A 12578-nucleotide genomic window follows, 5' to 3' on the forward strand; every position below is an offset into this window, starting at 1 on the left:
ACGCGGGATCCGAGCCGCGTCTGCAACCTACACCACAGCTCACGGCAACGCCGGATCGTTAACCCACTGAGCAAGGGCAGGGACCGAACCCGCAACCTCATGGTTCCTAGTCGGATTCGTTAACCACTGCGCCACGACGGGAACTCCCTGAAATTTTATTTTTTAAAAATTAGAATGAAGCATTGGGAAGAAACATTAATTTTACATGTTGTATTTCCTTGATACTGAGTTTGTGATGTTGTCCTGAAATTCTTACATGTCATTGAGTTTAGCGCTTGGACTTGTAATACATTATTTACACAGTGAAGACAAGCAGTGTATCCTAAATTGGCAACAGAAAAGTCAGTGTAATTGAAAAATATGGCGAGTCTCAGCATTTTCAGAAGGAAGTATGGACTGTGACATTTGGAACTCAGAAGGAAGTGCTTGCTATAATTTTCCTCTTTTTTCCCTCTAACATCCTCATCCTTCCACTGATAAGTGAGTAGAAGTTTATACTGAGTTGCATGGTGTCTTAAAACAGGCTGTGTAACAGGTGTCTAGAGGGGGCTTCCAAGATTTACTTTTGACACACATGCACATACATCTTTTCAGCAGTGGTTCAGTCTCTTCACATACTGCCTTTTTTTTTTTTTTGCCACAACCATGGAATACAGATGTTCCCGGGCCAGGGATTGAACCCATTTCACAGCAGTGATGATGACTCCAGATCCTTAACCTGCTGAGCCACCGGGGAACTCCTTCACATCCTGGCTTTGATTTTGTGTGTCTGTCAGTGTTTGGTTCCCTGTCTCTGTAATTTTTTTTTTTTTTGGTCTTCTTTTTTTAGGGACTAATCTGCATTTTATGGAAGTTCCCAGGCTAGGGGTCCAATCGAGCTGCAGCTGCCGGCCTACGCCCCAGCCATAGAAATGCAGGATCTGAGCCGCGTCTGTGACCTCCACCAGAGCTCAGGGCAAGGCCGGACCCTTAACCCACTGAGCAAGGCCAGGGATCACATCCAAGTCCTTGTGGATACTAGTTGGGTTTGTTAATTGCTGAGCTACAAGACGGGAACTCCTGAAATCAAATTCTAATCTTTTTCATCTTGTTTAGTTTAGAGAGACTTCCTTTGTGGTGCTGGCAAAACATTTCTCAAATCTGAAATTTTTAAGCTTCTTTTAAAGAATTTATTACATTGTTACATTTGAATGATTAGTGAAATACAAGAGAAAGTGTTTCATTTTATATTTCAGTTCAGAGTTTGTTTATAAATGTACAAATACATTCAATGGATATTTTTAACTAAAAATATGGTGGACAGTTATTTTATGAAAACAGTATTGTGTAATTTTGTAACTGCCTGCCAAAAATCTGAGCATAAAGCCATGGTTTGAAGGGGTCCTGAATAAAGATTTTCTTTTTGTAAATATTCAAAAACTTTGTCTGAAGAGGGAGAGGAGACTCAAAATTTCTTGCATTCTGGGAGTTTGAATTTGGGGAGCCAATTTGTTTTGGACTAAATCTGGAAAAATCGTTTGTGTATTGTAGCCAGAACTTCTTTTGGGCTGTCCTTTTCCAGCCTTGTCATTTGTCTGGAATGTTATTTATCGGCAGTAGTTTAACGGCCTTTCAGTTGCTTGTATTAAAAAGAAAAGATCTCCAGAAATGGATCTGACGAGGTCTTGATGTAAGATTAGATTTCTTTGTTATTATTCTCTGGAAAGCAGTAAGAAGGAGAATACTTAACAGTTCTGAGTTTGAATAATGCAGTGAGCTTCTGGTTGTTTCTAAAGATTTCCTTGTGTTAAATCTTGTAAGGTAGTAGAGAGAAATCAAATTAGTATGAGTGGGCTTTTCTGTGGTCAAAAGAAGTGGAAATAGAATTGCCCTTTTGGATTTTTATTGCTGGTAGTTAACTCCTTTTTTCTAGCATGTTTGTCAGTAGTTGCAGTTCAGAGAAAAGAGCTCAGACTTTGGGCAAGCTGCTTAATTCTCTAATCTCAGTTTCTTCCTCCTTTCCAGGCGTGTAGGGCAATTATCAATCAGATGTTCTGGTGCTGGGCAGCGAAGTCTTCCTCTAGGCCGCTTACTCTGGTACTTAAACATGAGCAACATCAGCACAGTGTCTCATCCTCCTTGTTACCCTCTGACTCTGCCCGTCACAAAGCCAGATTTTTGAAACATACTTCATCCTTTGTCTCCTATGCAACTTTTTATGCAGTTTCAGTGAGGTCTGATCTCCCCCCAATCTTCCATTTGTGTCAGCCCTGCTTGCCATCGCCTCCTCCTGGCCACTTTCAGCGTCTGCTTGGGAGCGTGGTGGCGAATCTACAAGACAAAGTATCCAAGCAGATGCTTCTGGCCTATGCCACAGCCACAGCAACATCACATTCAAGCCAAGTCTGTGACCTACACCACAGCTCACGGCAGCGCCAGATCCTTAACTCATTGAGCAAGGCTAGAGATCGAACCTGCAATCTCATGGTTCCTAGTAGGAACCAGAAAGTGCATTTAAATGTATACATTTTAAAGACAGACCTGGAATTGGGACTCCACTGAAGAAGCCAGGCTTCAAACGTTGCCCAGTGCAAGTGGTCGTGTAGTCACAGTGTGACAGACAAGGATAGGGGCCAGGAGATGCCTTTGGGCCTGGGATTCTCTGCTTGGTCTGGATCCACATAAAAAGACATTACTCCTTGGAGTTCCTGGCGTAGCACTTTCTGGTTGCGTGTTGCAGTTCACAAGAAGGACGGTTAAGAACATATATGTTAAGGAATTCAATATGGGAAGGCTATTGTGTTATGATTTATTAAAACATTTTTCATTGAATTTCTTTTCAGCTTTTTGTTTGGTTTTGTAGCACTCGTGATTGTATCAATTGGTGGTTGGTTTTGATTCATTTATAACCTTTGCTTACAGACTTCAGCTGAGTTTGCTAAATTCCAGTTTTCCTGTGGACTTTTTTTTTTGCTCTTTTAGGGCCACACCCATGTCATATGGAGGTTATCAGGCTAAGGGTCAAATGGGAGCTGTAGCTGCTGGCCTATACCACTGTCATAGCAATGCCAGATCCGAGCCACATCTTCAACCTACACCACAGCTCATGGCAACGCTGGATCCTTAACCCACTGAGCAAGGCCAGGGATTGAACCTGTGTCCTCATGGATCCTAGTCAGATTTCGTTTCCACTGCACCATGACCGGAACTCCTCCAGTTTTCCTGTGACAGTGTGATTCCTTCTCAGCATTTTAAGTGTCCTTTTAGTTTAAAATTTTAATATGATCTCACATTTTGAATGTGGAGTTTGTAAAGTAAGAGAGGTAAATGTATTTAGATTGCTTGTGTTGAAACCTTTTTTAAATTAAAAAAAAATTATTTATTTATTTTTTGTCTTTTTAGGGCCATGTTCGCAGCATGTGGAGGTTCCCAGGCTAGGGGTTGAATTGGAGCTGTAGCTGCTGGCCTGTGCCAGCCTACACCACAGCCACAGCAATGCCAGATCCGAGCTGCATCTGCAGCCTACACCATAGCTCACCATAGCTCACGGCAACACCGGATTCTTAACCCACTGAGCGAGGCCAGGGATTGATCCTGCATCCTCGTGGATATTAGTCAGATTTGTTTCAGCTGAGCCACTATGGGAACTCCTGGGTTGAAACCTTTTTTAAAAATCGTTCTAGGAGTTCCCGTCATGGTGCAGTGGTTAACGAATCCGACTAGGAACCATGAGTTTGCGGGTTCAATCCCTGCCCTTGCTCAGTGGGTCAAGGATCCGTTGTTGCCGTGAGCTGTGGTGTAGGTCACAGACATGGCTTGGATCCCGAGTTGCTGTGGCTCTGGCGTAGGCTGGCAGCTACAGCTCCGATTAGACCCCTAGCCTGGGAACCTCCATATGCCACGGGAGCAGCCCAAGAAATGGCAAAAAGACAAAAAAAAAAAAGTTTTAGCGGGATGTTGACAGACATAAAAAATCATAGCTAATAAGCAGTTTCTTCTTGGAAAAAAAGGATTTTTTTTTTTTTTTTGCTTTTCAGGGTGCACCACAGCCACAGCAATGCCAGATCTGAGCCACATCGTCAACCTACACCACAGTTCACAGCAATGCCAAATCCTTAACCCACTGAACAAGGCCAGGGATTGAACCCCCAACCTCATGGTTCCTAGTAGGATTTGTTTCTACTGTGCCACAATGGGAACTCCTAAAAAAAAGTTTTGATTCCTGGTTCTGAGGGTATAAATCATGAAATAGAACATTTGAATTTCTGGGAGTTTCCACTGTGGCACAGAGGAAATGAATCCAACTAGGAACCATGAGGTTGCGGGTTCGATCCCTGGCATCGCTCAGTGGGTTTGAGGATCCAGCATTGCCATGAGCTGTGGTCCAGGTCACAGATGCAGCTAAGATCTGATGTTGCTATGGCTGTGCAGTAGGCCGGCAGCTATAGCTCCGATTGGACCCCTGGCCTGGGAACCTCCATATGCCATGTGTTGGGTCCTAAAAGCAAAAAGCAAAAAAAAAAAAAGGTCCTAATCCATCCCCCTCACCTTGTAAACAGAGCTCACAGAGTTAGCATGACTTGCTCAGGATCATGCAGGTGTGCCAGGACAGCGACCACAATCCAGGTTTCCTGATCACTGTTCAGGGAACTCTCTACCATATGTTTTCAGTGTTTCTTGATGTATAATTTTCAGTGGAAAGGAGCCAGAAGCAAGTGTTATTTGTTGACTTCTTTGTGCCACAGTGTATAATTTCATGAAGTAGTGAGTAAAAATAACCTTTAGTCATTGCTTATGAAGGGTTTCTCTTACAGAGTGTCTTTTGGGTTGCTGCTTTTATTTTAACAAGGCATTAGTCATACTTGGGGCATGCAGTGTGTTATAAATTAGGATGGCTCCCTTTATCCCGTCTTTACTGTGGACTGCCACCCTACTAAGGTGAATTATTTAATTTAATCCTCTCAACATTCTTAGAGGGTAGGTAGTGTTATTTCTAGCCCATTTTACATATGAGGAAACTAAAATTTCAGGTTAAGTAACTTGCCTGGGGACATAGATTTGATGAATGTGGTGGGTGGTACAGTCTCCCATACTGGTTTTTAAAATAACCACAGTGGATTTAAATATTATCAGTTAAATAACAATTACATTTAAGTAATTTAAAATGGCAGTACATTTAGTGTAACACAGGGAAAAAATGGTTCTACTTGAAGTTGAGGAGGAGGTGCCCAGAGGAGTTCAGAAGAAGAAGTGGTAAACCAGTCAGGGTCCTGGTATGACTTCAGGACAAGGGCCTGGGGGCCGCCCCTGTGGTTACCACCAGGGCTTTGTGTCTCACACTGTGCCAGGGCTGAAGATGCTTCTCGGTGAGGGATGGCTTCAGAGCCCCCTCGTGGTCTCCAGGGTGGTTTGTGTTCTCTTCCATTTAGGGTGAATCTTTTTTTTTTTTTTTTTTGATTTTTAGGACCTCAAGTGCTGCACATGGAAGGAAGTTCCCAGGCGAGGGGTTAAATCAGAGTTGCAGCCGAAGGCCTATGCCACAACCACAGTAACTACCCATAGCTTATAGCAGCGTCGGATCCTTAACCCACTGATCGAGGTCAGGGATTGAACCTGCATCCTCATGAATACTGGTCAGGTTTGTTTCCTCTGAGCGACAACTGGAACTCCATGGGTGGATCCTACTTGATGCAATGTAATGATAGTTACGAAAAATTCTTAAGGTCCTCTTGGCTTTATTTCTGAAACTTGATTAGTGTGTTTTTCATGGATGGGTGATTGAAGAGGGTGGGGCTTCTGAATCACAGAAAGGCATTGCCATCCCTGTCCTTGGGTTGTTGGATCATTACTCTGACCTTTGAAATAACTTCTGGAATAAGTATGTTGGGATTTTGGTTTTTTTTCTTGGTCTACACACATTATTTTGTACAGTAACTCTATAAATTAGGTTTTTTCAACTCCTCTTTATAGGAGAGGAAGCATTTGCAAAGATATGAAGTGATGAAGTGATTTGCCTACAGTCACAGCTTGTGTGGCAAAGCTGGAGTATGAACCCAGTTCTCCTGACTTGAAGTTCAGTGCTCTGTTGCTGCTCTGAGACCTCGGGCCAGGTCTGGTGATGCTTCCCAGAGCCTTATCACTGCTTTGTTCTATACCTGAAACATCATCATTGGTTTCATGAATTGGATTAAATTAGAAGGATTTGGTAGTCAGGAGATATCTTCGAGATTTCTTAGAATCCAGCCTCCTTTTATTGAAGATGAGGATCCTGGTGGGCAAATAGCTTAGCTTGAAGATAGCACAATTTAGAGGGAGAACTAATGGGTTTCAAGTGGAAGTCAGAGTTTTAAAATATCTCAAAAGCTAGTCCTTAAGTGGAATTTGAGCAAGTGATAATTTTGCTTTTTTTTTTTTTTAAGGGCCACACCCGTAGCATATGGAAGTTCCCAGGCTAGGGGTCATATTGGAGCTGCAGCTGCCAGCCACAGCAACTCAGGATCTAAGCCTCGTCTGCGACCTACACCACAGCTCACAGCAATGCTGGATCCTTAACCCACTGAGCAAGGCCGGGGATTGAACCCACATCCTCATGGATCCTAACCGCTGAGCCATGACGGGAACTCTGACCAAATGATAATTTTAACAGATAAGAGGCATAAATTTTATGAATTAAGCGGTTATGAAAAGGAGAAAAGTGAGTGTTTACTGTTCTGTTTCTTCAGCATTTCTGTGTGTTTGAAAATTTTCATAATAAAATGTTGTCCGGAAAAGGAGGAAAGCAGCTTAGCTGCAGATTGTGTGAAAGAGACTTTGTAGTATTAGGTGACTGTGAACTCAGTATAGGCCTCTGGTAGCCCCTGGCACAACAGGGTATTTTCTTAGATGAAGTTAAGAGAAGCTCGGTGTCTAGATGGAGAAAATAATAGTGGCTGGACTCTGCTTGCACACCAGGTCCTTCTAGTCAGTGCCGCTGCACACAGGTATGTGGAGCCTAGAGAAGGGGCTGGAGGTTCTCAGCCCATTTTGGGGAAGAGCAGATTTAGGGAAGCAGTATTCAGGCCGTTATATCCTGGGGAGGTGTGGGTTGAGGGTACTTTTGAGAGTGGAGCTCAGATTAAGGTCAGGAAAGGGTTTATAAGGAAGGAGGTGACATTCTGGCCCCCCTCCCTGAGCCCCCCATTTGGTGTCCTTCAGTCCATCCTCTGCAGCACTAGGTCACTTCTTAGGAAGGACACTTCATCAGTGCTCTGTATCAGAGGAAGGGCCTTCCTGCCGCCTGTCACTTTGATGTTTCCCTGTTCTGGCCAGTTCCTGGTCTTTAGGTGGCCCATACTTTCTCACACCTGCGGCCAGACCTCCCTCTCTGTCCCCCAGAGGCAGAGCCAGGGACTCGCTCTCTCCACTCCCATTGCACCTTGTGCATGCACGTACCTTGTGTTCTCAGTAGGGTTTGTAAAGGATTGGACCTGTTCATTCCGCACCTCCTTCTTCCACTGGACTGTGAGACCCTGGAAAGTGGATGTTTTCATCTTACTCATTTTAGGATGTCCATGTATTTATGCCTTGTCTGACCAGCTTCCCAGAGAGCTGGCGTTGGGCTCGTCATGGCACAGAATAAGTGTTCTCTGACTGTTGAGTAAGCAATGACTTGCTTCATAACTTTTAATAATCACCGTCCTCCAGTTTTTGTTGGTGGTGCTGCATGTGGGGTTTCCTATAAATGGCCTCCGAGGTATTTTCCATTTTTAAGAGTCTGTGGTGTGATTTTTAAATAATGTTTTATGTGCCATGTAGAAGGTAAGAGATAGCCGTTGTTTGGTTTCCTTATATGAGCTCCTCGTAGATGATCTCCCCGGAGATGTAAAGGAAATTCAAACTTCCTGTGTGGCTGTGAACATGTAATTAGCTTTAGGCAGGGCTCCTGGAGCCGTAAATCATGTACCAGGACATCCTGGTGAGAGGTCCGGCCACCCAGACTGCAGCCTTCTCTTCAAATGCAGTCTTATTTCTGTAAATAAGAGCAGTTGTATCTCTGCCCTTACCTAACAAGTAATCCTTTTAAATAAAAAAGTAGCATGTCTGTATATGTTAATATGCTTATAGCTAAGGTTTTTATTTTTACAAGTGTAACAGAACACATACTGATTTAGAGCTGGTGATAAGTTTTCCAAAATCTATCTGAAAGGTAGATTTTATATTAAGTAACATGGTAACTAGCACCTTTAAAATGAAAAGATACTGGTTCAGAGTACTGGCACTGACCCGTAGGACGAGTAGATAAATCTAAAAGAGGCAGATTGAGCAGTATACTTTTAGTGTTGTTACCTTTTGTTCATATCTTGTGAAATCTTCACTGAGATCAAAATTGCACGTTTCTGAGGAAGCACGTGTGTGGTTTCACTGGAGGCCATGTGGACTGGTGGGCAGGGTGTGGGGTTTGGGTGGTTGACCCAGGGAGAAATAGATCATCAACATCACGTGTGAGGGTTCAGAGAGCTGCTGGGTAGGGCACAGCTGGGACATGGTGCCTGCCTGTGGGAGGGCATGGGGCCTTTGGTGTCTTGCCCTATTTTGGGAGCGGTGCATCTATTTTTATGCGTGGTTTTTTTTTTTTTTTTGGTCTTTTGTCTTTTAGGCCCACATCTGTGGCATATGGAGGTTCTCAGGCTAGGGGTTGAATAGGAGCTATAGCTGCCGGCCAACAGCACAGCCACAGCAATGCCAGATCTGAGCCGCATCTGTGACCTACACCACAGGTCATGGCAACTCTGGATCCTTAACCCACTGATCAAGGCCAGGGACCGAACCTGCAACCTCATGGTTCCTAGTCAGATTCGTTTCCGCTGTGCCACGACAGGAACTCCATATTTTTATGTTTTTTTTTTGAAGTACTGTTTGAGAAATACATGTGACACACTTCATGGATTTTTGTTGTTTGGGGTTATTCTCAAACAGCATATATTACTTTCAAACAACATAGGTAGAGAAAGAGCTTCCATCTTGTTTTTGTGAGGAGAGCTGCTTTCACTCCCCAATACCTTGATTCTACTGGACTAGAGGTGGTGGTGGGTGGTGACGTGACACCCTCATTCAGGGTCCAGGGAGGCAGCGCTGGAACTTCCACACCCTCCTTTCCCCAGCATTCAGGCCAATAAGCCCTGCATAGCTGTGGGGCCTCTTCCTCCACTCTGTAGTATCCCCCTGCCCAGGGTCAGCAATTCCTGCTCTTTAACCAGCAGGGGGCCAAGGCCTGCCTGAACTACCAACTGTTTTGGAGGCTCTTTGCCCTATTTAATAGGGGTGGTTTTAGAAAATCCTGGAAGCTTTTTTTTTTTTTTTTTGTCTTTTGTTGTTGTTGTTGTTGTTGTTGTTGCTATTTCTTGGGCCGCTCCCATGGCACATGGAGGTTCCCAGGCTAGGGGTCGAATCGGAGCTGTAGCCACCGGCCTACGCCAGAGCCACAGCAACGCGGGATCCCAGCCGCGTCTGCAACCTACACCACAGCTCACGGCAACGCCGGATCGTTAACCCACTGAGCAAGGGCAGGGACCAAACCCGCAACCTCATGGTTCCTAGTCGGATTCGTTAACCACTGCGCCACGATGGGAACTCCCTGGAAGCTTTTTTTTAATTGTCTCAATGGTTAGTGGATACTATAGATATTTAATAGGTAAGGGCCCTGGATTCTAGACTCAATGAAGTGACAGTCCTGCAAAATGAAAACTTATCCTTTGATTTGCGCAACTTTGGAATATCTACTGAATATTATGTGGATAGGAAAAAAAACTCTGTTGACTAAGACTATGCACCCGCGGCATATGGAGCTTTCCAGGCTAGGGGTCAAATCCGAGCTGTAGCTGCTGGCCTACACCTACACCACAGCTCATGGCAATGCTGGATCCTTAATCCACTGAGCAAGGCCAGTGATGGAACCCACATCCTCATGGATGCTAGTCGGGTTTGTTAACCACTGAGCCACGACAGGAACTCCCATATTCCTAGTATAGTCTTGCTTGAACATTTGTATATCAAAATTCATGTTTTATTATAAATTATTTTTATATTATAGTCACCACACTCTATAGGTATTTTTAGAAAGAACATATATAATAAATAGGTTATCTTTGGGTTTCGTTTTAGTAGTAAAGGTGTGCTTACATATTTGTTAGAGAAAGGATGCTTGGGTCCAGTGTGGTTGAGGACCACTCACCTCAGGGAATCTCACAAGGTTTCAAGCCACCAGTTTCCTGGACCAGTCTGCATCTCAGCACCTTTAAAGCTTCTGCTTTGCCTCTGTCTCTTCTCAGTCTCTTCAAAAGCACAGTCCGCTTTATCTTAACAGGCACTTTAGTGTTGGGACTACTCTCCAGAAATTCTGGTTTGATGTCATTAGGTTGTTTTATATATATAATATATATATATATATATATATATATATAATATATATAATATATATAGAATAGTTTTATTCAGAAATAATTCGTATGCCACACAGTTCATCTACTTAAAATATAAAATTAAGTGGTTTTTGGAATATTCACAGGCTTACCATGATCACAGTCTAAGTTTAAAATGTTTCATCCCAAAGAGAAGCCTGTGTCTTACTTAGCAGTTAGTATCCATGTCTCCTCCCCCTTGGCACCCTCAGATGTGCTTTCTGTCTTGGTCTGGGCTTTTCTGGGCAAATCATACAAATGGGGTCACACAGTATGTGTTCCTTTGGGTCTAGCATCTTTCATGTGGTGCAGTGTTTTCAAGGTTCATTCCTATTGTACCAGGGATGCTCAGGTAACTGTCCATTGGACAGATATACTATGTTTTATCTAGTCTGTTGTTAATTCGTGGACATCTGAAATTGAAACAAAGTTAGCTTATATGCAGAAAGCTATAAACAGAGAACTGTGTGGTAATGTGTATCCAGTAAGTAATAAATGCATGCTAATAAGTGAAAAACTAAATGCCAAGGAAGAATTCTGTCGTGGTTTAATTGGTAGAATTTTTTGAGGTTGTTTGGGTTGTTTCCCTTTTTTGGCTATTATGAATAGTGCTCCTGTGAACATTTGTATGTACGTTTTTATGTGGACAAATGTTTTCATTTCTCTTGGGTGTATACCCAGGAGTAGACTTGCTGGATCACATGGTGACTCTGTTTATCCATTCAAGGAACTGCCTTCCAAAGTGGCTGCACCATTTTGCATTTCTGCCAGCAGCTTGTGAGGGCGCAGTTACTCCACTTCCTCTCCAACATTTATTACCATCTGTCTTTTTGATTATAGCCATCCTGGTGTGTGGGAAAGGGTGGTTCATTAGATTTTAACTCTGGGACGGAGACAGCAGCAGGAAAGGGACAGTCTGTTACTTGTCCATGTAACTTTAAATAGATTAAAATTAAAAAAAATTTAGGTTTCAATTCTTCAGTCATCCTAGCCACAAGTGGCTGTTAGCTACTGTATTTTGGGCAGCACGGATAGATACAGAACATGTTCATCATTGCAGCCAGTTCTCTTGTATAGTGCTGATCTAGAAGAAGTTAATTTGACAGCAGCTGGAGGAGTAGACAGGGAGTGGTAGAGGGTCTCAGTAGTGTAGGAAGGTGTGTAGGCATGGAATTTGGAGAGGAAGGAAACTTTGGGAAACTGTTTACAAGATACGAGACTTAGAGAAGACAAGAAAATACAAAGGGAAAGTGAGAAGGAATGGTTCTTAGGAACTTGATTTTTCTGTAGTACTTTGGCTTAATGGAGGCGGGGGGCGGGGGGGGGGGGGTGGGGGAGGGTCCTGGTCTACTTCCTTCATTCTGTAGGTGAGAAAAGCATAGAGTTACTGGTTGGCACCATGACCACACTGCACATGTTGTAGGAAGCTGCTTGCATCTGTCTTGGTCATTTTCAGCTTCCTCTGGGAACAGTAGGAAATAGGTGGTGAGCTGAACCAGAGGGAGTGCCTGCTCTGGGGAGAGGGCCCAGATGGGGCAGGAAAGTAGGCAGAAGGGCCGAAAGCGATTCGAGAGGTGATTGGGTTATTCCAAATACAGCATTTTTTGGAAGGAATAAGCAGGAAGTTGGGGAAGGCTGGAGAGAAGACTTGCTGTGTTTCAGTTGGTGTTAATAACAATGTTCTTTTCGCTCTGAGGCCTTATCACCTGGCGGAGCCCCCTTCACCCTGTCTCATTGTTCTGCCTCCAAACCAGTTAGTACAGTTTGTGTTACGTCAGGCAAGATAAATATGGAACATTTGAGCACAGTCTGGGTAAATGTTCATTCAAGCTACTGGAATGAGCTTTTTCTTTTCCAAACAGTTATTCTGTAAGTTTCTCTTTATTTTTATTAGTGTGTAGAAACCTTCATAAAATAGAACAACCTCTTTTTTGTGCTCAGTATAGTTTCTCAGAATCATCATACATAAACTTCCTTACTTGACGATAGGCATTCATTTTTATTAGTTTTATTACGTACTTACCCAGACATTCCACACATGACATTACTGTAGAAACTACTCTTCTAGCTCAGCTAATAAAGACTGTTAAAGGGTTTTTCTGGCTGCAGTTTTGTGTGCTGCCAGTGTTATTCCTGGTACTCTAAGCTGTGTAACAAGTCTGC

General features: G+C 43.4%; 1 protein-coding gene across 3 annotated transcripts in view; it reads left to right on the forward strand.

Annotated features, from left to right (window-relative positions):
* The window catches only part of SPECC1L (sperm antigen with calponin homology and coiled-coil domains 1 like), a 132167-nt gene that overhangs the window by 14853 nt on the left and 104736 nt on the right, over positions 1 to 12578 (forward strand). The window lies entirely within an intron of this gene.

Source organism: Phacochoerus africanus, chromosome 15 (genome assembly GCF_016906955.1).
Source record: "Phacochoerus africanus isolate WHEZ1 chromosome 15, ROS_Pafr_v1, whole genome shotgun sequence".
NCBI classification, from domain to species: Eukaryota; Metazoa; Chordata; class Mammalia; order Artiodactyla; family Suidae; genus Phacochoerus; species Phacochoerus africanus.